This window comes from Stenella coeruleoalba (genome assembly GCF_951394435.1).
Source record: "Stenella coeruleoalba genome assembly, chromosome: 1".
In the NCBI taxonomy this organism is placed as follows: Eukaryota; Metazoa; Chordata; class Mammalia; order Artiodactyla; family Delphinidae; genus Stenella; species Stenella coeruleoalba.
This window is the reverse complement of record NC_137169.1, coordinates 136,433,085-136,438,263: the sequence shown is the minus strand read 5'-3', so window position 1 is coordinate 136,438,263 and position 5,179 is coordinate 136,433,085. Positions and strand designations below refer to the sequence as shown.

The 5,179-nt window shown below is 51.3% G+C and overlaps 1 pseudogene across 1 annotated transcript; it reads right to left on the bottom strand.

The window, feature by feature from the left end:
• Positions 1 to 4,267: 4,267 nt before the first annotated feature.
• LOC307189180 (sesquipedalian-1-like) lies at positions 4,268 to 4,971 on the bottom strand (annotated as a pseudogene). Its single transcript has one exon. The product of its transcript is annotated as a sesquipedalian-1-like (transcript).
• Between the last annotated feature and the right edge of the window lie 208 nt (positions 4,972 to 5,179).

Genomic DNA, 5,179 nt, shown 5'->3' with positions numbered 1-5,179 from the left:
ATTTCTGTTCCTGAGGTTTCGTCTTAGGTGTATAATAACTTTTTTTCTCCCACTTCAGAATATGTCATCTAGAATATTTGACTTGGCTCAGAACCTATCAAGGGACATAGGAATATCTAAAGATACTCATTCTGGGAAAATCTGGATATTTTAAAATTTAATTAAACATCACCTATTTTGGACTTCCCAGTAATAGATATATCATAGCAATAGGTTCTCTAGGATCAATGGAAAATATCTGAGTAAAACAACAAATTAATATACATGTGTGGAGTGAACAGAAATATCAATATAGCAAAAATGGGATCACTGACCTCAGTTTTAGTTCCCAATAGTTTTGTACAGGTTTTATTTTACTTTTATGGAAATTATTTTAATTCTTTAAGTCTCAATTGCCTGATCTATAAAATGGGAATAAAACCAGGTATGAGAGTGCTCATCTGAGTGCTATGAGTGAGGGCTGGGCAGTGAATGTGCTCCAAGGAAGAGAAGAAATTCCCACTTGGAGGCATAACTGTTGTACTTGTGGCAGAGAGTTAGAGCAGGTTTAGGAATCATTCATTCAAGCTGCATATTGTTTCTGTGAAAGAATTCTAACTTGACAAATAAATTTTAGAAGAAAAGTTATTTTGCTGCTGAGAACCAGAGGTAAACAAAAAGATCTAAATAAATACACACACACACACACACACACACACACACACACACACACACAGATATCTCCATAAAAATATCCCACAAGCATCTCTACAATTGCTTCTTACTTTCAATGACTAAAAAGAATGTAAAATTTATAAAACAGGAAATGGAACAATGGAACATGCAAAAGGAACTAGAAGGCCTGTTAAAAAGAAATAATGAAACAAAAATTAGCCATAATTAGATAAGAAGTTGAATTAACACTGCATTCAAACAAATAAATAGAAAAAAATTCTGAAATAAAGGGAGCCAAATTTATCAAACAAAGGACCCTCTAATTCTAGGTTCTGTTGTAAAGAAATGAGGGAGGCAGGAACTGCAAAATTAAAATGTTGTGATGAACTTATTGGACTGTTCGATTAAAGAGAGAATCCCACAGTATCCTAGACGGTGAACCAAGGCATCAAACAAAATAATACAAACAAACACACATCAAGCAAGAAAAACAAAACCTGTATGCCTACTATCAAATTTCTCTTCTAAAATCCTATGTACCAGAAGATAGTGGGGAACAGCCACAAAGTTTTATGAGGAAATTAATATAACCTTAGAATGTCAAATTGTCTTCATGTATTAGAATATCTCAAGGCATTTGAAAATATACAAACATGACTCAGGTCCATATGCCAATAGCCAAATCTACCTACCAGCATTCTTTTCTACACTGTACACAGTTTTCTGATTTATTGTTTCTGTGTTATGTGTTATTCTCTCTGCTCCAACCCCACTGCCATGCCCTGACTTCATTTCTGTTTGGCTTAAAATAAAACTAGTATTTTTCGAGTATATCTTTCCTCTAATAGTTTGCCAAAACATAGCCAATAAAACTTAACACACTATGGGTTTATTAAGTTCACAAATTGCCATCTATACAATCACAGGTGGTAGTTTTATCAAATGTTCGACAATATGTAATATAAACTTCAACTTCCTTCAGTGAGTTGTCTGCATTCCTATATAGCTTTATACTTACCTCTATTATATAATTTATTAAATTGCTATTTGTGCTTCATTAGGATCACATATACGACAAGACTGGGAATGCAGAGTTCATTTTTGTATTCCAAGTACTGTGTTCAGTGCTTTTCAAATTATAGGTGTACAATAATATACATTGATGCAATCAATCTATACATGTATAGATATGTATGACCATAGGGAGGGATAAGACAAGGCAAAGAAGAATTGTGTGTGTGTGTGTTAATTCTGAATATCTAGGAATATTAGGAATATTCCTCTTCTAAAGTGTCCTGTTTAAAAATCTGATCTGAACACGTCAAACCTAAAGTAGAAGAAGGTGTGAAGTGTCACTGATGGATGGAAGAGTAGGTATCAATGCGCTTAGAGGGAAGAAATAATCAATATGAAAATCAGGTTGTTGAAATTGGGGCCAAGAGGGCAATCTGCATCACCCACCTCTAAGTCACATCTAGTAACTACTATTCCCCCAGCCCTCTGACCCCACGCCAGCAAGGGTAACCATTATTCTCACTTCTAAAACTATAGATTGGTTTTGCCTGTTTTTGAGCTTTTATAAATGGAATCATGGAAATCCATCCTGGTTTTTTTAATTTTTTTTTTTACTTGATAAACCTTTATTCTATTTTAGCCTTTATATCCCTCTCCCAGGCTGCCTGATATCTCTCCCCCGCCCAATGCCGGAGGCAGCCTGACCACAGGTTGTGCTTTGGGGCTGGGTGGGGGGAGACTGTACCTTTAGTGCTTGTAAACCTACACCAGGACTGGGGCCAACACCTCACCACACCAGCTAGGTCTGGCCAGGACATGGGCACTGGGCAGTTCCTAACGCCCCCTGAGACCCAAAGCCTGTGGACCAGAGCTGCCATCCCCATCCCCACCACTAAGGACTTGGGGAAGAGGGGCATGGAAAGCGTACCAAGACCCCTAGAGGCACCTGCAGGAGAGCAGGGCTTGCCAGGGAGAAGGTAAAGAACCAGGTGAGATTCTTGAGGTCCCTGTGTCTCCAGCCAAGGCTCCTTGCCCTCTCCCTGGGGGCAGTGCCAACTATCCCCCCCTCCCTCACTGGCCAACCCCAGAACCAGGCACCCTATCCCTTCCCACCAGCCAACAAGGGACAAAAGCAGTGAAAACACCAAGCTTTGTTGCTAGGATAAAAACACCCTAAGTATTTAAATTAAAACTGAAGCCCCAGTCAACTGGGCCAGCAGTGAGCTGGTGATTGCAGACACACAGACAGCCCCCCATTCTTCCCCATGCCCCAAGGACTCCAAAGGCAGCAGGAAGGGGCTAAGGGCCGAGTCTGTCTGTCACCAAGAGGGAGCCTCTGGGGAAATAAAGATTAGGGCAGGGGTGTCCTCAGGGGGTCCCAATTTGGGGGCACTGAGGACTGTAAACATGACCCAGCTTGAGGGCCGGGGGTGTCCCAGCCCCCCGAGATTCTCCCTGGATGAAGAACGGCCACTGTAGTCAGTGAAAAACAGAAGCTGGTCTTGAAGCAAAGCGAGACCTGGTCTCCCTCTTGGAATATTGTGGGCGAGAAGGGGGCTGAGTCTGCGAGCTCAGAGAGGGGCTGCGATGGAGGAGAGGGTTCTGGAAGCCAAATACGGCTTTGAGCTGACTCACGGCCCCTCCTCCCTAGGGGAAGCTGCTGGAAAGTCAGCTCAGGCCACAGCTGCCCAGCCCAGGACTGGACAAGGTCAGGCGAGCTCCCGAGAGGCCCCGCCTCAGGCTGGCTTCGGGAAAAGGCAGAGGATGTGGCTAAGCGGTGCTGGGAGAGCGTGAGGGCTGCCACAGTAGCACAGACGTGGCCCGAGGCCAGAGGGCCGCTACGGTCCCAGGAGCACCACCGCAAGGCCTGGCTGAGGCCTCGGTGAAAGTGCTGCCTCGGCCTCACTCCGGGCCGGGAGCCCCGGGGACCTGGCCATGCCACGGTGCTGGGCACACATGAAAGCCCACGCCCACGGAGGCAGGCAGGCAGGCGGCAGCCAGGCAGCTCCTCCGGCGGGCCTTGGAGCCACAGGGTCAGGCCCAGGTGTGGTGTAGCGCAGCACAGCCTCCTGTCCGCGTGAGGCCCAGTCTGGAGCCTCTGGACCAGTGCTGACTGCGCATGTGCCTTCCAGGCCACAGACCCTCACAGGTCCCAGCTGCCCCAGTGGACGCCTGTTGCCAGCAACAAGCCTCGGCTAGGTGATTCGGAACAGGCGACCGAGGCACCTGCAGGGCTGGGTTGGGGGCTACAGTTCCCACAAAACCAGCCCTCCGGCTGCTTGAGGATCACCCAGGGCCTGGATTCTCCTGAGGATCAAGCACGATGGCCTCAAGGCTGGGCTTTCTCTGAATGACAGAGGTCCCAAAGCACCCCTCAGAACCCAGCATCTTCTCCAAGCTTGAGTCCCCGAGAGCAGACCAGGCAGGGACCTCAGGGCTTACGCCGACTGCGACCGCCCTCAGGACCAGATCCCCGTGCCTCAGGGCTGGGCCTGTCAGAGCAGGGCCTGGGGCTGGAGTGGCACCAGAACCAGGACCAGTGCTGGCCTCAAGGCTGGCCTTGACCGCTTCCCCTTGGTTCCGGCCCTCAGCCCTTTCCTCAGGGCTGGGCCTGGCTGCGGAGCCACTGGCCCCTCAGCGCCCCGACCTCCTGCCCGTACGACTCGTGCAGCTGGGCGAAGGAGGCCGAGTGGAGAGGCCCGCTGGGCGCCGAGGCCCGCCGGCAGGGCGGTAGTGGCGGGGGCTCGGGGCCGGGCAGGGGTCTGGGGGCGGCGCCAGCGGGGGGGGGGGGGCGGCGGCGGGGGCGGGGATCTCCGCGCTCCACAAGGCACAGCCGTCCTCCTTGGGCGGGAGCGCGTGGGGTCTGCGAGGCGGGAGTGGGTCGCCTGCGCGCGCGGCCGCCAACTGGTGTCCCAGCTCGCGCACCACCAGCCGCAGGTAGTCGAAGCTGGCCCGCGACAGCGCCTTCACCCAGCCCTCCATGGCGGCTTGGCTCTCGGCCTCCAGCACGTAGGTGTGGGCCCGGGCCCCAGCGAAGCGCACGGCGAAGGTGAACTCCTCGGCCGCCTCCACCAGCTCCACGGTGCAGCCCTCCAGGATGATGACTCCCACGGGCTCACGGCCGGCCGCGTCCCCGAAGCAGAAGAGCATGTTGCCGCGCGGTACAGGCCAGCGGCGGTGGTGGGCCGCATGCCGGCCGCCCTTCTTGTACTGGAAGCCCGCATTGTCGGCCGGGGCGTCGCAGGTGGCGTGGAAGGCCAGGCTGCGCTGGTTCAACTTCATGGCGGCGGGGCCTGGGGGCTTGGGACCTCTCAGGCCACTGCTCACTTTCCCGCCCTCTGCTCAGTTCTGGGACTGAGTCCCACGGCCCGGGACTCGCTCGGTGGCGGCGGCAGCGGTGCTTTGTCTCCCGGGCGGCCGAGCCGGCGCAGCAGCGGGACAGCACGGATCCGTCGGAAGGAGGCGGAGGTAGCCGGCTGTTTTTCTAATTCTTCACTGTTCTATAGTATTC